The sequence below is a fragment of the Chionomys nivalis genome, chromosome X (assembly GCF_950005125.1).
Source record: "Chionomys nivalis chromosome X, mChiNiv1.1, whole genome shotgun sequence".
Lineage (NCBI taxonomy): Eukaryota > Metazoa > Chordata > Mammalia > Rodentia > Cricetidae > Chionomys > Chionomys nivalis.
In genome coordinates, this window is record NC_080112.1 from 128,033,620 (window position 1) to 128,058,100 (window position 24,481).

Sequence of the window (24,481 nt, forward strand, 5' to 3'; positions counted from 1 at the left end):
AGAACAGAGTGGGAATTTAGAATGTAAGTAAGTCTAGGGGATTCTTTACTCAAGTTAGTTCACTAAATAGTATGAGATACTGCACCTTTAGTAAGCACTAGCTCAATTTAGATCTGGAAAGTAGTCCTTGAGTCATTACTCAATTACTTGATTATCTTCCTCTTAAAGGCAAACCATTTCTTTAACCAAGTGATCTTTCCCTTTAGAGCTGCCCACAGAACTGTTTCACCATGACAAACATTCAGTTTGCCCAAGCAGCCTGTCCCTTGTTCCCTGCTCTCCGATAAGGTCTGTTAATATGAAACCCATAAAGTTGACATGTAAAAACAGCTGGCAAAGATCTTGATGAGGTGTTAAGTGGAGAAATACAAATATCAGATCCAGGACCTGCAGTTTCTGCACTGACGGATTGTTCTCGCCCACCGAGTTTCTAGGGGGAAAGCTTGCCGTAGCTCTTCTTCTACGCAGGGGAAAAGAAACAAGAAAAACCCCAAACAAGAAGCCTCCCTCCCCACCAAAAGAAAAAAATCACCCTAAATTTGTTCGTGTCTTTGGAAAATAAAAGAAACAATTCCAGAACCCTAGTTGCAGACTTGCTGCTATGCAGAGAATGCACAGCTCCAAGTTGCCTTGTTCTCAAAACAATGGGGCTGACAGAAATGCTGGTACAGAGAAGGATTTGTCTTCTGTCTATTGTCTTCTTAGTCTCTTAGAATGGCTTCTTGCCGGGTGATGGGCAGAGCGCCTGACTGCTGAGAAAGCCTGTTCTGAGTGACTCCTGTGCCTGTGGGTGGTGTCTGGGGCACCTGGGAGAGGAAAATTCCAGGGAACTGGGACCGTCTTTGAGCTCTGGTGACTAAATCTCCCCAGAATTCCTGAAAAGGGATTTGGGGAGTTTCTGTCATATTGATTCCAAATGATAACAATTCTAAGGCTTTATGAAAGGGAAGTGAGACATTGGATAGGGAGGGAGGGAAGGAAGGAAGGAGGGAGGGAGGGAGAGAGAGGGGGCTCATTGAAGCAAGGTAATGGCATCAGCAGACAACAGCATTTTGAGTTCTTCTATCACATACAGCATTGCCAGGTTGTCCAAAATGACAGTGACATCTGGATCTTGCTAAATTTTATTTGAAAATTTCAAAGTTCTTGGAGGACGGTGGGAAGCAAGAGACTCTGGGCTGGTAGATCATGCCTTACCTAAGCTTGCAATCCTTATCAATAATGTTTCCATATTCCTATGCCTTATCATTGATAATGACAGAAAGCAGTATGATAGAAACAATTATCCAGAAACTTCTAAGCATCTAAATGTTCTCCATGTAGAAATACATATAGAGAGAGACAGAAACTGGGTGGGTTTTACATGGGCTCATTTTGTATCCTTAGTTTTAATTGTTTAGCCATTCATTTTATATGTAGTTATTCAAGGGAAGACGGGCATACCACAGGTTACCTTCATTCATTCCAAACACACTCCTGAAGCAGGGACTATGACACCATGAAAGACATACAGGTGAATCACAGAGCAGCCCTGGCCTTACTAAGAGGCTATTGGGTCTACCACAAAACCCAAACATCTTGAAGCATACATTGCTCAGAGCTGCTCTGACAGCTATAACACTCTCTCATGTTTCAGAAAAACGAATCCAATATACTAAGTGGGTTGACTAGTTCTAGAAAAGAACAAGAGTGCAATTCCACTGTTTGATCCGTCTCATCCACAAGTGTGGCTAAATCTTTGTCTAGTTCACCAAGAGTCATAAATGGCTTCTTGGGATCAAGTGAGTTCTCTGTGTGGCTCATTTCTGTGCCTGCTACAAGGAGACAACAAACGGCCCAACTGTTCTCAGAAAGGCAGCATTGACAGCAGCCAGCCACAAGCAGTTGCTTCTCTGAACCAAACTTTTGGTTTCACCTACACACTTCCTGCGCGGTGGTGCTCGGCTCATCCGATGTTAGGCTGCCGTGTTTTTCTCCATTTGATTCATCTCATGTCATTCCTAACCATCAGTGAGAAAACAGGGTTTAACAAATGTATTAATTGAAGCTCAGCAGTGCAGTCAAGGTGTGTCTTTAAAAAAATCTAGGAGGTCAGTTCAGTAAATTTATCAGAGAGAAAGATGTGATGGACGTAAGCAGGGGTTCATTTTTGACAGCACATATTGTAGATTATGCTTAGAAAAGCTGAGCACCGATAACTTGTGTTATCCACTTCTCTCAAATTTGTTGAGTAAAATTCTATGGGCTTCTTTTTTCCACCTTCTGTATGTTTGTTGCATCTTTGGTCTCTTTCTCTCTCTCACTCTCTCTCTCTCTTTCTCTCTCTCTCTTTCTCTCTGTGTATGCATGTATAGATGCAAGTGCCTGTGAGTGTATGTGTGTATGTGTGTAGGCCAAGAATCAATGTTATGTATCATTACTCAGGCACCATTAACCTTCTAAAAAGCATTAACATGTATGTATTTATTTGCTTGTTTGTTTATATAAGTGTGCACATGCGTGTGTATGGAGGTCAGAGGACAGCTTTCCAGAAGCAGGTTCTGGTGTGGGGATCCAACTTTTGTTGTCAGACTTAGTGACAGGTGGCTTTACCATTCAAGTCACCTTTGCTTAAAACATCTACCTCTTTTTTGGTGAGATAATTATCTCTCACTTTCCTGGACCTTGTCAGGTAGCCTCTGCTGACTGGCCTAAGAACATTGGAGACCTGTTTCTATCTTGTCAACATTGGGGTTGCAACCACGGAGTCCTGCACAGGGTTTCGCTTTGCTGTTTATTTGTAGGGGCGTTGAGCTTGTCCTTGTGTTTGCAAGGCAAGTAGTACATCTACCAGCTAACCTCTCTTTGTAGCTCCATTTGTAGCATTTATCTTTTTGATCACTTTCTTTTAAGTGTGTAAAATATTTCTGCCGTCAGATGCCTCCCAATAATTTCTATATTGTAGAACAATGAAAACCGAGGGAATAGAAGAACTGAATGAAGAGATTTAGGAATGCTTATTTTTATCAATGATAATAGTAGAGACTGGGGTAGCCTTATAATGTTACAATTGTCATGTCTTCAGCAGGATGCTGGGGAGTATTCGGCCATGAAGCACAGGTCCTCAAGAACTCCTGAAGTGGTTTTATGCTCTTAGCTCATTGTTCATAGTGTTCTTTGTTCCACAGTGCCAGGTTCAAGAGAACACTTGCACTAGATTTTGTAGACTGGGCTGTCCAAAAATAATGATTCTGTGCAGGATTCTGGAATCCATTGTGTTCACACTCGGCAAGGACTGGCTCACCTATTCATTTTCTGGAATTATGGTTCAATCTGGTCCAAAGATAATATCTGCTGATCAAACCTCTAGGCTGAACACCAAAGGGTTGCTTAGCTCTTGTCAGGAAAATAACTAGGAAGTGAATCTGTGGTTGTGGAAATGGCAAGCTAAGCAGCCTCCCCAGGGAGGAAGCTTGCCTGTGTCTGTTTGTCCTACTTAGCCTCCGACATTATGACAATTCAAAGAACCCACTGCCAGGGCTCTCTCCAGCTCTCCTCAAAGGAAGAACCAATGTAATACATTTGTACCAACTGTGGTATTACTGCTAAGAATACTCCATATAGAACCTGATGAAAATTTAGTTTTTTATTTCTTTGTTTTTGTTGCTGTTTTTTTGAGACAGAGTCTCATGTAACCCAGGCTGGCCTCAAACTCATTATATAGCCAAGGATGGCCTTGAACTCCTGATTTTCTTCATGCCACCTCCAAGTACTGGGATGACAGGCATGCACCACAGTTTTTGGCTAAGTTTTTAATTTCTGAATGCTATGATCACTTAAGCAGTTTGACTACATCATAGAAAAAGCACGTTTTAGCTAAGGCTACATCATCCTTTCTACTACAAGAGTCCCTGAAATGTTGGAGAAAGGGTTTTTAAATAAAAATCCCACATTATTTAAATGTTCCCATGAAAGGTGTAATAAACTGTGCTTCTTGATTCTATTTGAAGACATGTCAGACAGCAGGGGCTCTCTTGACAAAGGCAGCCAGGAAGTAACTCTACACCCCCAGAGATAGCGTTTTCTAATTGTGCTTTTTCTGCTCATTAAAGGTTAGAAAGGAAGTGAAACCTTCCCTACTCTTGTGTGCTGTTCTGGTGGGATTTGTTGGTATTTTACCCCAGACAAATCAAAAGTGCCTGCCCATCCATACCTCCCTAAAGATTATGCGGGCAAGAAGTGTACCTGTTTTACTCCTTTGGCTAAGAAATGAAAACAGAAAAAGCAACTTTTAACTTGGCAATCGAAATAGCTGCCCTGTGGTTCCTGTGATCACAAGCTTGGCTAGCCCGCTGTAGTCTAGAAGCATGACCCTGTCCTAAGAGCCAGCTCAGCCATTTCTCAACTACGGAGAGATTTGGTTGATTTTTCTTCCTGCCGTGACCAGCAGAAGCAGAGGCGGTGACAAGCTAGACAGAAACACATGCAAATAAAAACCAAGATCTCCAGAGAACAAGACAACCATGCCCAGATCAACAACGAGGTTTCCGGGCTTTAATTCAAAAGCCACCGATTTAAATGAATTTATTTGGTTCTTTAAAAGAATGCATACGCTGCCATTTGCAGGGCTCTTTGTAGACATACTGCAAGGGGTTTGTTTTTTAAAGACAAACTAGAATGAATGAAAAATGTTCACCTAACGGGCTGGGCCTTTAACTGAGTAGAGTGTTTGCCTGGTTTGCACAAAGCTCTGGGTTCCATGCACTGCAGCGCCTGCCTGTAATCTCATCACTCGGGAGGTGTGAGCAAGAGGACAGGCCATCCTCCTTGACTGCATAGTGAGTCTAAGGACAGCCTGGGGCACATGAGACTCTGTGTTTTAAGAGAAATGTATAAACAAGGCAGGGTGGACCACACTTTTAATCCTACCACTCGGAAGCAGAGAGAGGTGGATATCTGAGTTCAAGACCAGCTCAGTCTATATAGCAAGTTTCAGGCCAGACAGAGCTACATAATGAGACCTTGCTCCCCCAAATAAAGTACACATGCTCCGGGGTTTCCTCTTCCTAGTTTTGAAGGGCTCACTCCCCTCCTTAGCTCACTACTTTAAAGATGGTTAAATTTAAGCCGAGCTTGAGCATTGAGGGTGATTTTTATTCCTCTCTGTGTCCAGATTACTACAGTTGGCAGTGCTGGGGTTCGGAATTCGTGTGTCTTCTGTTGTTAGGCTTAAATTCCCATGTGCCCTGGTTTCATGCTACCACTGATACTACCAGGATAAAGGGAGAAGCAGTAAAGACTGTGTATTTCAAAGGCCTTCCTTCTGGCAATGTGCTGAGAAAATCTTCCTTTACCCATGGTGGTCAGGCAGCCATAGCTCCCTTCCTTCCTCTTAACCATTTGCATTCTAGAATCCTTCACAACTAAGAATGCCAACGAACCTGCCCCACATCTGAGAATTAATTCAATTAAGTTGTCCTTCTGCTTTGGGGAAGACTCTGCCATCAGTGTACTCATTTCAGAACTAGAAAATGGAGGCCCCAGAGCTGTGGCGGTGCTTTGCTCTCTGAATTATTCATATACTGCAATAGAAAAATTTCAAATTTTCTTTTCACTTCAACTGGCAAGAACTCTCTGTATAGGCTTTGATGATTCTTACTTCCTTTGGACCTTAGTTTTATAAATTTGCTGTCCTAATTAAGCCTCCACTGTGTAACTAACTGAATACTTGTAGTGAGAGAAGACCATAAGGAAATTAAGGAAATAATGAAAAGCCTGGTTTTCATAGTCTTTCCTTTCATATATCCTTATTATGGAGTTAGCGCTTATATTGCTCATATCTATGGTTCCTCGCTTTAGAGTGATCATTCTTGGTAGCCTAAAGTTTTTGTATCTTCCCACAAGATACTCTAGGAGACAAGGAGCTAGATGGCTCAGTATTTGCTGTGCTTGAATGAGGACCCGAGTAAAGCTGGGATGTAGTAGCGGTATGTCTGCTATCCCCAGGCAAGTATGGCGAGATGAGAAGTGAAGACAAGAGACTAAATCGCTGAAAGCTCACGGGTCCGTGTCTGAGTGAGGGTTTCTGTTGCTGTGAAGAGACACCATGACCACGGTGGAAACTCTTATAAAGGAAAACATCTAATTGGGATAGCTGCTTACAGTTCAGAGGTTTAGTCCATTATCATTGTTTATTTATTTATTTTTAATTTTTGATTTTTGGGCCAGGGTTTCCTCTATGAATTACTGGCTGTTCTGGAACTCACTCTGTAGACCAGACTGGCCTCAAATGTAGAGATCGATCTACCTGCCTCTGCTCCCAAGTGCTGGGATTAAAGGCACGCACCTTGAGAGGGATAATAGACATGGCAGTCTATTATCATCATGACAGGGAAGCGTGTATGGGTGGACATGGTGCTGGAGAGGTTCTATTGAGTCTGCCCCAATTTCCCCTTTTTCTTCTCTTTTATTTCTTTCTTTTAGGTACTACACAGAGCCCAAGTATATTTTTTTTTCTGGTACTGTGGGCTTCCTTACTCTTTCTCTGAAGCCCTACCTCTTTTTCTGCCATGCAGTTGCTTGTCTGCTATACGGCTAACCCCGATGACTAACTTAAATGGCATGGCTTTCTCTTTCTCTTGAGTTCCTGCATACTAATAAATAAAACTTTTTCCTTTAAAACTCACCCTCTGCAGTCAATAAATTTCATTTTTTGAATTCTTAAGATAAAGCCCGAAAACCACTAGCTTAGCATGGCTTTGGAAATCATTGGGTTTCCAGGACACCCAATATCCCAGTATCAGAAGGGTGTGTTTGGGGAGGGAAACTGAACTTGTTTGCCCCCTTTAAGACCTCTACTTCCATCTTGCTTGCCAATAGTTTTTCTTTCCAAATGTCATTTCATCCTGTTTTTACAGTCATCTTGTCAACAAGTCAACTCTAAACACTGTGGAAAAGAATCTATTGTGCTCAGCACACAAATTGCTCTGTGGTTCTTATATGTGGGGAGTGTAAACTCGCTTTGAATATCCTGACTCCTTTATCCAATGACATCATGTGTTCTTCCTGCCTTTGTAGAAGTGGCTTCATCTAAATGATAATGACCCCAGAAGCTCACTTCCCTGGTGAAAATTTCTCAAGTAGTTCACCTCCAAAACTGAATGACTGCTTCAGTTGAAGAGGTTGCCAGATGTTGAGTGCAAGTACCCTTGAGTGTAGTTTGTAGACTTTTTTGGGAAATCATATCTTATTTTACTCTTAAAAGAAACTCTAGTTTCTTGACTAGAGTCAAGAACTCTAGTTTGCGTCTGGAATATCCCCTTTTCAAAGAAAGCATAGTTGTGCTATGGACGCGGCTCAGTTGGTAGAATGCATGACAAACATGCACAAAACACCGGGTTAATAGCATGTACTCTACAAATTAGGCATGGTGGTAAACAGTTGTACTTGAAAGACGGAGGCAGGAGGATCAGAAGTTCCAGGTCATCCTTGACTACATAGAAAATACATGGTCAGTCTGGGCCGTAGGAGGTCTAGTCTCAAAAAAGAATCAGTGATGGTGTGGAGGGTTTCCACTTACCAGTTCCTGACATTTTTATTTCACGACTCTCTGACTTTTCTAGGAAGTTCTAGGTTCAAGTTTAGGAATACAGTTGTCACTTTGCCCAAATACACCCAAAGTACATAGATACTCTTGGCTTCTAGTAACCCATGTTAACTTTGGCCAGGTCACTCTGTCTGGCTTCGATTTTTCTCATTTGATTTTGGCATAGTTGGGTTAGGTTCTTTCCAGGCCTCTCCCGGTCTTTTCTGTCTCCGAAGGTCTCTACTGAAAAGGCCAGCTGTGTCAGTGTGGTTTCATCCCGACACCCCAGAGACGCTTTCCCAATGCTCGTCATGCTCACAATAGCAGCAAATAGGACTCCCTGCCTCATTTTTTGAGAAGAGCAAATGGATAGAGAGAAGTGAAACACACATCGTTTCGGGTTTGACTTCGTGAGGGTTGAATTTAAATGTCTTTCCATATGAAACAGTGAGTGGGTAGAAGCAGCCTACAAAAAGAAAACCCCAGGTTGGATGAGCAACGGGCACCCCCTTTTTGTTGGCAACGCTTATTCTGAACAAAACAGAATGCCGCTCAAAACTCCCGTGCCAGGAAAAAAAAAAAAAAAAACCTAAGACAAAGGAGAAAACAGAGTGGGGCGTGGGGGAGGCTGAGGATGTAGCTCTGTTGGTACAATACTTGCCTAGCAAGCACAAGGCCTGGTGGTATGTGCCTGCAATCTCGGCATCTCAAGGTTGGGTTCAAGGTCACCAAGAGCAATCTGAAGCCCAGTGTCAAAGAGAGAGGTTGGGCAGTGGAGGGAGAAAGAAAGAGAGAGGGGAAAGAAGGTAGTGGCATGTGAGTACATATAAGGCCTTGGTCAACTCTTCTAGCTCCAATGTTGCTGCATCTGCATACATCAGTTTACTTAGTGGGATATAAGTGGGTATTGAGTCCTTGGAAGCAGAGAGATTGGCTCCCAGACTTTCACAAACTGGGCTGGGTGTGAAGTTCAGTGGTAGAGTGCACGTTTAGCAAGTGCAAGATCCTAGGTTTGATCCCCAGCACTGTCAATCACCCAAAGGCATTCAAAGCCAGCTAGTTGTAGCAGTGACAGCACCTAGGAAGCAGCCTCCTGGGCTGGGTGAATTGGAATGCTAGACAGCGTGGGGCCAGAAGTAAGCAAGGTACAGCCCTGTTGCTTCACAGGGCCTCCTCCAAGGTTAAGGGAGTCCAAGCTGCCTACATTGCGCATGCTTGCTACTGTCACAGCCCTGTGAGTCCTGACTAGCAGATGCATTCCAGGCAAAGGGTCATCTGGATGAGTTTGGATAAGGCTTTGTTATTTCTTTAAATGAAAGAGAAAAAAAATCTGTCAGGGAATCAGGGAAGTCAGAAAAGTAGCTCGGGGGTGTAAAGAAACTATCCAGGGACGTGCCAAGGACTTAGACAAGAGGAGGAACTGAGAAGGAAAACATGACACTATTATGGTGGAATTTTCCCTTTTTTGGACATTCCCAAATTTCCACAGTTGTAACCATTTAACTCAAGTTATTTTTCTGAGTTTTTTCTTACATTATATAAAAATAAAGAATCTACAAGGGTCAACATGGTGTAGGCCTACAGTTTTTGTGTCTTTTTACTTTCTACTTTTTACTTTTTACTTATCTGCTGTGAATGTCTTGTTTGAATGATACTTTCCTTGGATTTTAGGGGAGGGTAGAAGAAAAATTCAGTTTAAATATTGGACCCATGATAAAGTATTTATTTCCCAGAGAATGATAGATAAGGAAAGGGAGTATTATGCTTATAGAGAAACTGGAACTGTCATCAGCAGTGTGAAAGAATCTAAAGAAAATGCATCGTACACATTTTCGTGGAAACACTCAGGGGAAGACAGACTTCATGGAGGAAGTGGGGGAAATGAACGGTATACAGCTAGAGAATCAGAAAAGGAATATGAATCTAAAGTAATATTGGCTTTAGAACATTCTGGAACATTTAGAACATTAAAAAAAAAAGGTCAGTGGTCCTCGAATGAAATTTTAGAGATGGACAAGGCTGATTCCTCTGTCACAGATGAAACTATTTCAGGTTTTAGAGATACACAAAGACTAAAACCCAGAGTCTTTGTGCACACGGAACTTCTTTTTACTCTGTGTGTGTTTGTATGTGTGTGTGTGTGTGGTATATGTAATATGCTAGAGATGTTGATAAATACTTTGGAGAAAAGTAAAAGTGGTATAGGATACAGAGAACATATGGGTCATGGGTGAGTGGCAAGTTATGAAATTTTACTTGGTTGTGTGTTTTTTTTTTTTTTTTTGAAAAATGGTCTTACTACATAGCCCAGGCAGTGATCTTTCTGCCTCCGTCTCCTGCGTAAACCTACCTCCATGCCTGGCTTATAGGTTGTGGTTCTAAGCATCATTATGTCTAGTCTGTCTTCTTTTTTACAGATGGAGTACCAAAGAGAGGAAGCAATAAACTGACTAGCCTCAAATCCTCCAGCTACCTAACTGTCCACCAGGAATAAAAACCAGCTCTCTTGACTGAAGATTAGTACTCTCTCTTCTTGCCTCAGCTCTGGGCATGCCCACCCTGGGAAAGGATTGCAGCAGCTGGATTTCAAAGTCTATCATTTCTTCCCTTTGCAATCAAGGTTTATGGTTCTCTGATAAATGAAAAATGAATGGTCCATCAGCAGTTCTGACCAGCCTCTAGAGGCCGTCAGGAAAACCGAGTTTTCAGAAAGGGTTCATCTATTTGCTGGTGATGTAAGAGGAGTTATGTAGAGTTGACTCAGTTAACGGTGTAGTCAGAAAACAGCCACAAGCATTCCCACTGCCCTCAGTGCTCTGGGTGATGACCAATTCAGGAACAAAGGGCTCCAGTTTCTTTTCTTTTCTCTTTCTTTCTTTCTTTCTTTCTTTCTTTCTTTCTTTCTTTCTTTTCTCTCTTTCTCTCTTTCCTTTCTTTTTCTTTCTTTCTTTTTCTTTTTTTTGATTTTTGTTTTTATTTTTGTTTTGTGGTTTTGTTTTTCAAGACAGGGTTTCTCTGTGTAACAGCCCTGGATGTCCTGGAACTAGTTCTGTAGACCAGGCTGGCCTTGAACTCACAGAGATCCACCTGCCTCTGCTTCCAGAGTGCTGGGATTAAAGGTGTGTGCCCCCATCAACACAAACATACACCATGGAACACCTGGGAGTCCTGTCAAAATGCAGATTCTCACCCATGATGTCTGGGTGGGGACGGGTTTTCTGCACTTTTGAGTCTCCTGGTCTGCAGACTACCCTTGTAATGCAGACTGCTTCTGCTCAGGTCTTCTTGGTCCAATGGAGAAAGAAACCTCAGTGTCAAAGCTTGCATTTTCTTTATTCATTTCCCCATTGCCTTCTTCCCCTCCCTTGGAAGAATTCAACAGAAACAAAAGAAATGCTATGGAGCACCAAACCCGAATTACAATGCTAGGCACCTGGGCCAAAGCAGTTGTCTCAGACCGAAGGCTGGGGTTAGTTTAGCCAAGCCCAGTGCTGGAACAATCAATTTCCTGGACTGAAGACCACATGGAATATGCTAGAGCAAAAACTGGGCACTTGTGACTGAAACTTGGGGAGGTGAGAAGTGAAGTGGACAAGGCTTACTCTCCACTGTACAAATACTTTTGAAAGCTTTTCCTTCCCCACCAGATTGCAGACTGAGTCTCTGGCTTGCTAATCTTAGCTGCAAGAGTGACTCAGCCAGTGTCTGCAAATGAAAGGCTTCACCCTTGGCTGTGCAATAAAAATAGTAAATAATGGGTGCTGTGTCAGGACTTTTCCTGGGTATGGGACAGCCACTGCCCCCCAAGTCACCCTAAGGAAAGAAGCGCCTGAGAAGAGGAGGGCAGCTTAGAAAACCCATTTGTAGAAAGTAGACCCACTTAGCTGTCCCATGCAAGCTTCCCTTCTAGTGCCGTTGCAATCTGCATACTTGGTAGGTATCTCCATGCAACTTTTGGCTGTTGACAGACAGCTTTGGCTGCCATGGTGCTTTATGGATGCCCGTCCCGGGAATGCAGAGAACAGCTCAGGAGGCAAAAGTAAAGTCCTCACCTGGTGACCTGACTGATCTTGAGGTCATTGGATACCCCACGTCTTTTAGCAAACTCAGTTTTTTCTCCGAGGAAAGAAGTAACAATAACAACAACAACAACAACAAAAACAAAAATAAAAAAAAAACTTAACACCTCACCTCTCAGTGCATGAAGGTTTTCTAGTTCTCCCAACTCTTGTGGAGGTCACAGCGGTGCTATCAGGACCGGGGACTAGAGCTACAAGGAGTTTCATTGCAATCTGAGACTTTGTACCATAGGTAGGGATTCAGTTTGACCAGGTAAGAGATGGATCCAGGGAAATGTTTGGCTTTTGAGGTATTCTTTCTTTAGTGAAGATCTTTCACAAAACACTCTTTCACCTTAAAATAACTCTCAGGGAGGACAAATGAGATGATCTGAACCACCCATCAATGACCCAGAAGGTTGTTTTTCACTCTGGGAATTTCTGCTGGTTTCTTTTGTTCAAAGTTGAACCAGAGAAATGGCAAACAGAGGTGGAAGGAACTCTTTAATCAGTTACTAGAAACATTTCCCATAACCCATGAAAACAAAGATTAGTTCCCTCCCTTAATATCAGCACGGGCTGATAATAGCTGCATAGCCTTGGGGAAGGGAAGGGGGGAGGGAGACCTTCCCTTCTGTGCCCAACCCAGGTCTCCTTCTCCTGCTAGAGTGCTTTAAGAAGCTTTCCATTAATATAGTGCTTCTGGTAATTTGGGTGTGACTTCAGCAGGGTTGAGACCTGGGTAGTGCCAGGGGAACTGGCCCAAGATTCTTGTGATCTTTGCATGACAAACACCATTGAAAATAAATTCAGTAGAAGCGAAGTTTAAAAACAAGTTTTCATTTTTAATTCCAACAGTCCCTTTCATTGCCACTTTAGATGCAACTAAGGCATCAGTACATTTTCAAATACCACTTTGGCTGCTTTTTTCTATGTATGTGTGTATGTGAGCTTGTGTGGTATGTGAGTACACCCAAGAGTGATTGTTTGGAGGCCGAAAGAGTGTGTCTATCAGTGTTTGCCTTATTAAACAAGTCCTCTCTCTGAACCTGGAGCTCAACTGCCAGCCATTAAGCCAAAGACTCCTGTTCCTACTGTGCTGGGATTATAGCTCAGGGGCCATTAGGCCTGGCTTGTTCTTATGATGGTGGTGGGAATTCAAACTCGGATCCTTGCCCTTGCACAGCAATCACTTCTACCCACTGAGCCATTTCCCCAGCCTGCAACACAACAAAATCCACAAGATTTTGTGGATCTTGCAAAAGTCCACGTTTCCAGATGTGTTACAAGTAGATACCCTATGATGGTAACTACTATGGGATATAGTAGATATATGGGATCATTTGTGGCTTTCTGGAATGAGCTAACCCCAGGGTAGAAGAGGAGCAGAGACAGGCAGAGCTAAAAAAAATTTACTTTTCAGAAAAGTTGCCAGGACAGTACAGTGCTTTGCCATGAACTCTTTACCCTCATTTGTCAAAACAATTGTTGGTATACTACTCCAAACTCTATACTCTTTCCTAATTTCACCACTACTTTTTTCCATTCATGTGCCAATCCAGGGTACTATATTGCATTGAGGAGTGTGCTTTATTCTAACTCCACTTGGGCTAATCTAGTTGATAGCTTAGACAGATTTACTGTGAAGAAGAGGATGCTCATAAATCCTCCCCCTCCTCGCTAAGGATGTATAGGAAGCTAAGGAAGCTGAGAAAGACATCTTTTCCCAGTGGTATAGCCTCTCAAGTACTTGTAAATTGCACATTTACAGGTAAATATCCTGTAAGTATTCTATCGCCTGTGCTGATAATAATCTTATCAGTTCACCAAGCTAACTTGGCTGGACTTGTTCCTTTGTTCTATCTTTGCATCCCGTCTGGAGTGAATAGGTGTTTGTTCATGTCCCCAGGAAAAGCTTACACAACTGGTACTTCCGCTGGGGATGATTTGGGGATTCAATTGGAGATCACTAGAAGGAGACCCTTCTTTCTTTGCCTATGTGGCAGATAGTTGAACTGTCCCATTTTACAGTCAAGAACTCCAAAACCAAAATCAAATCAAACCATGTCCTATGACAGATCCCAGGTAGAAAATCTTTAACTTAACTTATTGCTTCATAATTTTGCTGGTGGTGGGCATCTCTGTTCTTTCTCCACCTGAGCTAGCCCTGCAGGCTTTTATTGTAAAAGATTTTGCAGCTATGGACTGATATTCATTTCCCTAGTTAAAACCAAAGAGCCACGGGGGAGGAAGGGCAGTGTGACTTCCATTCAGGCACAATGCAGTGCCAGGAGAAAAACAACGTGGAAGACGCTAAAGAGAAAGACAACATAGTTGAAAACAGTGTACACCAAGAGTAGATGAATGTTAAGGTCAGAAAAATGGCAATCTTGACTTGTAGGATTTCAGGTAGTGTCTATCTAGAATGTTCTTCAGTTTTGGTTTCCGCATTCAAACTTGTGCTTCAGTTTTCTGACCTGAGCAGATGCCAAGTTTGCCAAGATATAGTATCAATGCTCTTCTCCTTTGAGTGTCCACCAAACTCTCCTTGTGTCTAAACTCACCAGCGAACTCAGACTGTGGAAACAGAGGTACCAGTGAGCATGGGCTGCTACTGAGGGCAGGCAAATGCAACTAAAGAAAGGCTGAGGTGACTCCAGGTTCTATCTAAAGCGCTCACTGGATGAGAGAGGAGGGTGAGAGTCCTGGGTGCTTCTCTCTGTGGCTGAGCACTGGAGCTAAGAAGGTACTGGAGATAGGAGACACTGTTAAATTCATGGCTGAAGAGAAGCCAGTGGGACTTCAATAGCCCAGGAGACCTTGATCCACCTGAGCCTACAATACTGGAATCTTATTATATTAAAGAATTACTGGAAAAATATGGTAGACAGAATAATGACTTTGTAACATAAGACCTAGCCACATCCTATACTCCAGAACTTATGAACTTGGTTATGTTCAATGCTCTATTGTTTTTCTCATTGCTATGACAAAATGCCACACAAAAACATCTTAAGAGTTTACTTTGGCTCGTGGCTTTAAGAGATACTGTCTATTGTAGAAGGGAAGACACCATGACAGGGATGCGAGGCAGCTAGCTCATCCCATTGGGTCAAGAGCATCAAGATGGATGCATACTAGGGCTTGACTCGCTTTCTAAAGGAAGATGTGACTAGGAAAAGGAGAAACGGAAGGCTGGCAGCACTAGACAAGGGAAGGTGAAGCTGGGAGAGACAAGGAAGAGATTCTCATCAAGAGCCTGCAGAAGGAATGCACTCCTTAAGGTGTTTTGCTTTCAGCCCACTCAGATTCTTGTCTGGCTTCTGATCTGCCAAATTACAAGACAGAAAGTGTATGTTATGAGCCATCAAGGTGGCTTGGTAGTTAAGAGTGTTTGTTGAACAAGCCTGGGGGTGACCCGAGGTGGATCTCTGATGCTCTTAGTGAAAGGAGAGAACACACTTCTGAAAGCTGGGTATTGACCTCTACACATATACCATGTCACATGCCTGAACACTCTCTCTCTCTCTCTCTCTCTCTCTCTCTCTCTCAAATGAAACAAACAAAACAAAACCATGTTGCCTTAAGCCGACTGGTATGTAGTGATTGTTCTTGCGGCAATAGAAAAATGAATACAATTGCCCAAGACAATTCTGAAACAATGGCATGTTCTTGACTAGAAGAACGAACTATTTCCAAGCCGCAGCTTTTCTGGAGCCCCCTTAGATCCTCTTCAGAGATACACACAATCATGGATGGAGCACTGTTTCCCCTGATTTGTTTTGCATGGTTTGTGAGTGCCCATCTCGGGCGGCTGTTTACAGAGCTCCGTTTACACTTTCTATTCTATTTGCCGAGAACTATATACAAAACTCTGCCGGCTGATTTAGGCTCCCTGCTTCTGCGTCGGGCAGGTTGTGCCAGCACTGAATGAAAAGGGAAATTCCAGCACAAGGGCAAAATGGTGTTGGTAGAGCCCACCTCAAAGTATTTAGAGACGAAGGAAAGGGCTTTTATTCCCTGGTGATTCCAAGGCTTTCCTGACAACGAGGATGCCATTGCTTTCTTAGATGTAAAGCTAGAAGCGAATGGCATTAAGAGAAGGAGTGAAAAATCCCAACTCTTAGGTAAACATCTGTAAAAGGATTTGGAACTGAGGAGAAGGAAGTTCTGAGCCTACTAAAGGGAAGGAAAGGCTTTATTTACCAGCCCTGGATTGTGCTTCCTGTTGTGAAGTTCAAGGCTGTTTCATAACAGCTCTGTGGGGGAAGGGGACTGCAGTAATGAGGAAGCCGCCCTTGGTTCCTCCATATTACACAGCTAATGACCTTTGTTGTTCAGTGAAGTAGACGCGGGACCGCGACTCTCGAAGCTACGGCTAAAGCTTGTGTTTCTCTTTGCAGGGATACCTTTGAGCATAAAATTGTCGACTGGTGAGCATATCCTTTATTCACATGCAGGTCGCCTTTGTGCAGATTAAAAGAGTTTAAAGGGCTAAGCACCCACCAGAGACCTCCCCACACATGTGTGAGCAGTCACCACACAGCTAGAGGCTAGAAAAGTCAGTGTAATCCTTGACAAAAAAAGAACTAGGTTTCTGTCTTTCTCATCATAGAACTTTGCCACAAATGCCTTGAAAAGTGTCGTGAAGCAGATTTCCAGAGAAGCACAGCCAGGAAATGGAGAAGGGAATGTTCTCAGCTTGATGGGAGACTTGCTGTATCCTTTTGAGAGTAAAAGATAGGGTGGCTAACCTGGCAGGGACAATGGAAGAGACTTTCAGGGCGATCTCTTTGGAGCAATGCTCAAAACATGTAGACGTTTTCAGCAGAAGGATCCTTCAGGTGAGTGGACAGAGGTGGGGCTCTCTGATCATGCTCCATGCTCAAATACACATTGGCCTGTCTCCTGACTCTACGGTCTTCACTGTGTTAATTCACGCCTGTGGGTTTCAGCTTCCCTATTATAAATGGGGAAAGCAGTCATAGTTTGCCTTGCCCTTGGAAGAATTAAGAGAGGCAGTTTATGAACTTTGTAAATTGCACCTGGCAACATAAAATGTTCCATTACTGTTTGATTAAACAGAATGGACGCCAATTTATGGCGGAGGAGTAACAACACAGATCGGCGGATGAGAAGAGAAAGCAAAGCTTGAAAACCCAGAAACCAACCCTCCCTCCCTCCCTCCCTCCCTCCCTCCCTCCCTCTCTCCCTCCCTCCCTCCCTCCCTCCCTCCCTCCCTCCCTCCCTCCCTCCCTCCCATGTGAATGTTATCATTTGTAGCCACCATTCAGGGTTCTCCACAGTCTCCACAATCTTTCCCCGGCTCCAGCCTTATGAAAACCCTTTCATAGTCTTCTTTCCAGCTTCATCAGTCTCCAGGACCTTTCATCTCCATCCTCAGACTTGGATTTTCTTGATGTTTTCATTTTTCCAAGAAAATTATTTGAAGGGATTTCCTATTTCTTCCTTGTGTTTAATTTTTTTTTTTTTAATTTTGCAACCTACTCCAGAAACATAGATGGCTTGACAAACCTACTCAACTTTGCCCTTGGAAAGTGTAGACGTGAGCCTAAATATGGTGGTACACATCTGTACTCCTAGAACTCCAGCAGTGGAGGCAGGAGGATGAGGAGTTCAAGAACTCCTTTAGTGACACAGCAAGTTCAAGACTGTACGAGGCTCGCTCTCAAAAGAGAGAGAACAAGAAAAGAAAAACAAAACAAAACATATGGCCAAACTCCCAGGTTTTCAATATCATTTTGATATGATATATCATATAAAATATGATTTGTATCTTATCACATAAAATATTGGGGTACCACTTTTCTAGCAGCAAAAGTCTGTGCTCTTAGCGTTCCTGTATCCTATCCAGTCATCACTCCACTTCTAATGTTTGGGTACTCATCTTTCTCTCAGCTCCTAAGTATTCTGGGCTAGAGATTGATGTAAACTTCATATTTGCAAGGATATCTCTCAGGTTCACACTGCGGAGCTGTCACTATTGAGAATTTATGCCACTCTTTGCCTGGATTCTATAGTTAGGCACACATGGAGGGCACTGTGGCCAATCACAATGAGAACTGCTGGCTGGACTCTTCTCCCACACTGTGCTCTGTCTCAATGCTGTGTTCTTAGCATCCAGCCCGCTGAACACATTGGAAGTGAAAGCACAGACCTATTTTTTTTTCTTGATGGGACACAGTGTACAGGGAAGTACAAAAAGGCAAAAAGAGAACAGAGCTGTTTTGTTCCCTTTAATCTAAGGTTTGGTGGGTTATGGAGTCCGAAGCACACTTTGGAGATCAGTAAGTCATGTACTATTTCCTCCTTTGTGGTACTGAAGGACTTACAGCAACCAAGCTCCTTTGCAGGGAAGTACAGGAGAGTCCCCATGGTTCAGCTTGGGGCACCAAATAAGAAAAGTATAAGGAAGGCAAGATCCTCCCCTTTGAGGATGGCTTGCAGGGCCTAGCCAGGGGCTACAGGGTGGCCAATCACATGGTGTCTACTTGCGTCTTTATTTCTTCTGAACGAAGTTCATATTGAAGGCTGAGGAAAGTCATTTCTTGAGAAGGTCTCCTTATTTCCTCTCTTAGTTGCATATTATCGCAGCCTTCTAAGGCTAGATGAAACCTCTGGGGACTCATCTCAGCTACAATCTCATGGTACAATTAAACAGCCCTCTTGTCAGATCATCCCTATTGTGTCTTCAACAGAGGCAGGGCAATGTTGAAATGATGTTCTGTAGCACTCTGCATTCCCAAGAAGAAAAAAAAAAAACACGACCAGGTATTTCCTGTGGAATAATCCTTCCGTACACTGTGTGAATATATGTTGCTATAATTGGCTTAATAAACAACCTGACTGGCCAGTACCTAAACATGATGAAGTCAGGCAGGAAATCCAAACTGAGAATAATGGGAGGAGGAAGGACAGAGTTAGAGGAGTTACCAGCCCACCAGAGAACGAGTCAGACACACAAAATGGGATCGAGGTAAAAGCCACATGCCTCGGGGGTAGCACATAGTTTAATAGAAATGGATTAAGTTGCAAGAGCTACTGAGTAACAAGCCGGAGCTACTGACTGGACATTTATAATTAATAAAAGCCTCAGTGTGTTTATTTGGTAGTGGTTGTGGGACAGGAAAACTCCACCTACTGGTCCTCTAGAAATGCCTGTCTTCTATCAGTCATTATTTTTTACCCATTAAGTTAGATCCTACTTTCTGTGTCAGGCATGAAGTAAGGGTTCTTCCCAAAACTTTAGGGAGAAGAGGATGGGTCAGAGGGCATGCACCTTCCATTCCCAACATGCTATACATATGCTTTTCTGCCTTTCTGCAGGAACGTGGGGGCCTGCTTGCTTTGCCATTGCCTAGACTCAGAAAACATGCTCAGTTTTCTCAAGAACCTGACACTCGGGATGTCTCAGGCCAGCAATGACAATTTTCACACATATTTTCATCTCTCCTGAGCCTCACTGGGTGTGTCAGGAAATCATTCTTTGCATGCTTTCCAAAATTATAAGGTTTTGGGTAGACTCCCAAATTATAAGTCCTATTTGAATAGAATTAAAATATTCTCTCTGAAGCCCAAGGCAGTGCTTCAATCTCCAACAGACATTTTCAGGGTTGAATCTAATTCCCCATTCAGTAAGCCCACTCCCTCCTAGCTATTTTTAATTCAGAAGAACATTGGTCTAAGAAATAGAGTCAGCTTCTTGTAGGCAATATATTCAGAATTTCCACACAAACACTGACTCCCATGACAACCAAACAAACAGAGAAAAGAAAGGAGAAACTCACTATCTTGAAGCCACCCGCACACCATAATACTTTCTGCTAAGCAGATCCTGTTTAAAATTTTATTTTTATGACTGAAATAAAGAATGACCTTGTATTTAAAAGTTCTTCCTACTAGTCTCTCTAATTTTCCTTTAAACTTATGCGCACACACACAAATACACACACACACACACTCACTCACTCAAGTACCAGGTACACACCTATAACCTCAAAACTCAGGAGGCTGAGACAGAAGGATTGTGAGGTTGAGCCCACCATAGACTGTAGAATGACGTAAAGCCTGGGCCACATGAGTTCCGGCCTGGCCTAAATAATGAATTTAAGTGGCAAACTGGCCTACATCAAGAATTCCTGTCCAATCGAAAAGCAAGAAAGAAATTCAAAATACCAGGAGACAAAAACAAGTCCATCCAATGCTTAAGTATCAGGTTACTAAGTTAGATTTCACAGTCTAAATATCAAAATTCATATCCACTGTTTCCATGTGCCTTGGTCTTCCAGTATTCTTCATCCTTCTTTCTCAATGAGTGGCTCAAGTCTGGTAAAAGTAGAGGCTTGTTGTGACATGTTGTCTTCTGTTTCATTCACCTCATTAAAGTCTTCATGTTGGAATGTGGGTGACAAATTCCACAAGCAGAGCCCCTGCTCCCAGTGAGGTTTTCCTTTTTTATATGAGGTTTCCTCCATACACGCTTCTTCCTGGAACATTTTAAAAACCAGAGTTGGGGGACAAATTTTTTTTCTCCATAAATTACCACAGAATCAGTGCCTGACAGATCCACAGCTAGCATGACTCCCAGTCAGTCCTTAGATGATTCCCTTATTCATTAGGCGTGGCTTTCAATGCCCCGGAGCTACCTTTCCTGTTATCTGAAGACACCAGGCGGTGAGCAGTGGATTTTTAATTAACTCAGTAATTGCGCCATGTCTCTTCTCTGCTGATGTTGTGTGTGTTTTGCTAGAAGATATACAACCCATCATTTTTCTTTCTTCATGTAAGCTATTTTGCATAAGTGTTCCTTGCAAGAATTCTCACAGTATCCAATCATAGTAGGAGAAAGTTTGGAAGAAACCATGCCCAAATAAAGGACATAGATCAGATACTACAAAAAAGAGAAGGGTAGAAGTCTCTAAAGTCTCTATTAAGATGATAGAGCTGAAGAGTATTTTGAATTATGGGACGTTTATCATGCTGCAGCAAACATTTCTGTAAAATGTATTCCTATGTGAGACATTCTATAAAAATATTCCCAAGAATGGGACTCACGTTAAAAAATTAATAATTTTAGGATCTGGAAAAATGGCTCAATGGTGATGAGACAGTGCTCTTCTTACAGAGGACCCAGAGTTCCCAGAACCTATATTAGGCAGCTTGTAAATGACTGTAACTCCAGCTCCAAGCACTGTACTCACATGCGCAAACCTAAACTAATATATATACATATATGTGTATATATATTGTTAAAATTAAAAATCTTCAAACAGGATTAATAATTTTATATCTAATACACATTGGTTGACAAGACTTCCAAAGTGGAGCAAATTTCTAATCTTAAATTAATAATCGATTGAATGAAATTTATCTCACAGAATCACTTTTAAATGTATCTTTCTTGTTCTAGGTGCAGGCTAAAATGCTCTAATATAAACTCATATCTGACTCCTTGTCTCTCCACTAATCTATGCATCGTTTTCCTGGAAATGTGCAGAGAAGCTGCATAAAAATCATTCTATAAAGCGTTTCTTTGATGTCACTAAATTATTCAATAGTAAGAAGGTGCATTATAAAAATGCATAGTTGAAAAACCTAGTTTTTAAATATCCTAAATGGTTCAGGATAAAGCTTTATAAATACAGTCCAGTTTTGAGAATAAATACTATGTTTGTTTCAATTCCATGGTGTTTATTATTTTGTAAAGATATCTGAGATTGTTTAGAGCTGTTGTTTTGATTCTCCTTACATATAAGATTGACTTATAAAAATGAATAAGCCAACATTCTTTTTGGCAAAAAAAGAAAAAGAAACCTCCAGCCCATCAGCTGTGCTAATAAGCTCTTTTAATTCTTCTATTTACACACTCAACAAGCAATTATAGGGCATATGGATTGAGCATATGTTATGGATCAACACTATGAGTAAGACGGTCCCTACCCTCAAGTTGCTCAAAGGAACTGGAAAGACACTCCCATTCTACATGCTAAGAACTTAATAAAATACATCTCCAAGTCCTAGGTAGTGGGGCATTGGAAAGGAGTGAATGATGACAGATTGAGGCATAGGGAGTGAGGTTTCTAGACACTAAAAATCTGTAAAATGAAACCTGCATATGATAGGGAGTCACCCAGAGGTAGTGCGCTTCAATGTGCTGACATTTATTCGTTCAACACCTATAATTTGAGGAAGCTGGATAAGGTCCTGGATCTTTGGTAGACCAATCAACAAGTCAACCAAGGAACGAAGAAACTTTGCTTGTCACTGTGGTTTAAGGGCTACGAAGAGAATGAAGCCCAAAGATATGGCTAAGGAAGGGTACACATTTCTTTGGGATGGTTTGAGAAAGCCTTGCTGTAGAGTAAGAAAGGTAGAGCTGGGACAAGGATGACAAGAGACAAGGGGCCATAAGAATATAGTGTTCCAGACCAAGGGCAGCAAATGCCATGGTCCTGAGAGGGCAGAGATGGCTTCCTGTGTTGCAGGAAACCTGTAGTGACTCCTGGATGGTCATAGAGAAGACTAGTCAAGCTGGCTACAGGGTTTATATTATTGGGCTCTTCCTCTTTGGGCACATGTGGCTGGTGGGAGGGTTGAAGAAGAAGAAGAATGAAGCATCTGATGGTTTGTAATAATAATGGCATAGTTTAACAAAGATGAACGGCTGGGAACTATGGCTTTTCTTATATGATTAGGTAAGAAATGCTAGACTGGTGGTCCAGTCAGATGACAGGCCCCAAGATCAGGTAGAAGTGATGGGTGAACAAAGGATGGAAGTGGGGCAGGAGAGTAGAATGGGCACATGAAAGAAACCAGTTGATAGAGAGGAAAGTATAAAATTCCTTGGCCTAGACCATTGGGTAATGAGGAACAGAAAGAGGATGCTCAAGAAAACTGTGCTATGCCAGTGCATGACAGCAGAGGGTGGGGGTGGGGGTAGGCATGGTATTAGGCTGTGCATCAAAGGTCACAAGAGACCACCAAGCTTCTAAATTTACCCCTGACTTTGACTCCCCCTTGGAACTGTGTTTTTCCCTCAATAAATGGTCTCTGCTTCTACTTCTAGCCACATATCCCTTTCCAATTTCTTGTTCCAGGACTTAAGAACCTGGAAGTCACCACCCCATGAAGGCTGAGAGCCCTGGGACTGAGGAGGAGCCAGGATATTTTCTCCAAAGAGGGTGCAGAGAATAAGCCTGGATTACAGTTTGGCAGTACAGTCTGATTTCATGCTCCCTTTCGGTTTTAGGGTAACCTCTGCTCTGCCCTCTGGCCACCAAAAAAGATAAGAGTAATTTCAAAGGAAACACCATGGAGGAACAACTGCTTGTTTACCTGAAATGGAAAATTCCTTGGAACAAGTCTGGCCACTGCCCATGGATTCTAAACTGGTGACATCAATCTACCTTTGAACCCGGACAAGATCACAAGTATGACGACAGAGCTGGGGTCATTAGCCCTGGAGCATATGCTCCTGTCTTCATCTTCAACTTTTTCCAGGTTTGCTTTAAGGTGTGTTCGACCTTTCGACATCGCAGTAGACAGTTGTTCTCTACAAAGTTCCTGCTTAGGAGCCATAGAATAGAATTTTTTAAAAACGGAAAGATGATGGGGGAGAGTCTTCTGTTTTGTGTTAATTTCATTGGTTAAATAAAGAGACTGCCTTGGCCCTTTAATAGGACAGAAAATTAGGTAGGTGGAGTAGACAGACAGAATGCTGGGAGAAAGAAGGCGAGTCAGTCAGTCACCATGATTCTCCCACTCCAGACAGATGCAGGTTAGAATCTTTCCTGGTATGCCCGCTCGTGGTGCTACACAGAATATTAGAAATGGGTTAGATCAATATGTAAGAGCTAGCCAATAAGAGGCTGGAACTAATGGGCCAGGCAGTGTTCAAAAGAATACAGTTTCCATGTAATTATTTTGGGCATAAGCTAGCCATGCAGGAGCCGGGGTGGCCAGAACATAGCCCACCGCAGCTCTCACTACAGAAAAAGAAGATAAAAAGGCAAAGGAGTCGTATAATGGGTAGAGCACATGCTTAGGCTTCAGATTGGACATGCCTGTGAGCAGATCTGCTAGAAACATTTCCAGCCCTCACTTTTTTCCATTCCTGGTTCCACAGCATTTTGGGCTAGTATCAGATTTCATGGCTTGACTTCCTTACACACACTGATTCTCCCATGAAACCGCCTGTGTCTGTAAACCAGAGACTGCACTTTCGTTTCCTGGCAGCCCAGACCTGAAGAATTACACAGAAACTATATTCATTACAACACTGTTTGCCTGATGGCTTAGGCATGTTTCTAGCTAGCTCTTACATTTGAAATTAACCCATTTCTATGGGTCTATGTATTGCCACATGGCCATGGCATTACTTCATTTCTAAGCGTCTTGTTTCCTCAGCTGTTGACTGGTGTCTCTTTGACTCCACCTACACTCTATATCTCTGTTCGGATTTCCTGCCTGGCTTTACTCTGTTAGGCCATTGGCCAAAATACCTTTATTCATCAACCAATAAAAGCAACATATATACAGAAGGACATCCCACATCATGTGTCTGTGTTACAGACACATCTGGTTGGTTCAGTCAAATAGTTGCTCAATAGAAGGGAAAGGAAACAGGCAAAACAAGGATTTGGTGTCATGTAAACACAGTCATTGAATCTTAATTGAACATATAGCCTTCTAAGCCTGTTGTTATGTAGACAGAGACTCAAGCAGCTGTCCACCGGAAAACAGAACCCTCACTTCAAAGGGGAAAAAACAATGCTTGGGGTGGGGTCTGTGGCTTAGTTGGTACAATGCTTGCCTAGCTAGCTAGCATCCTGGACACCCA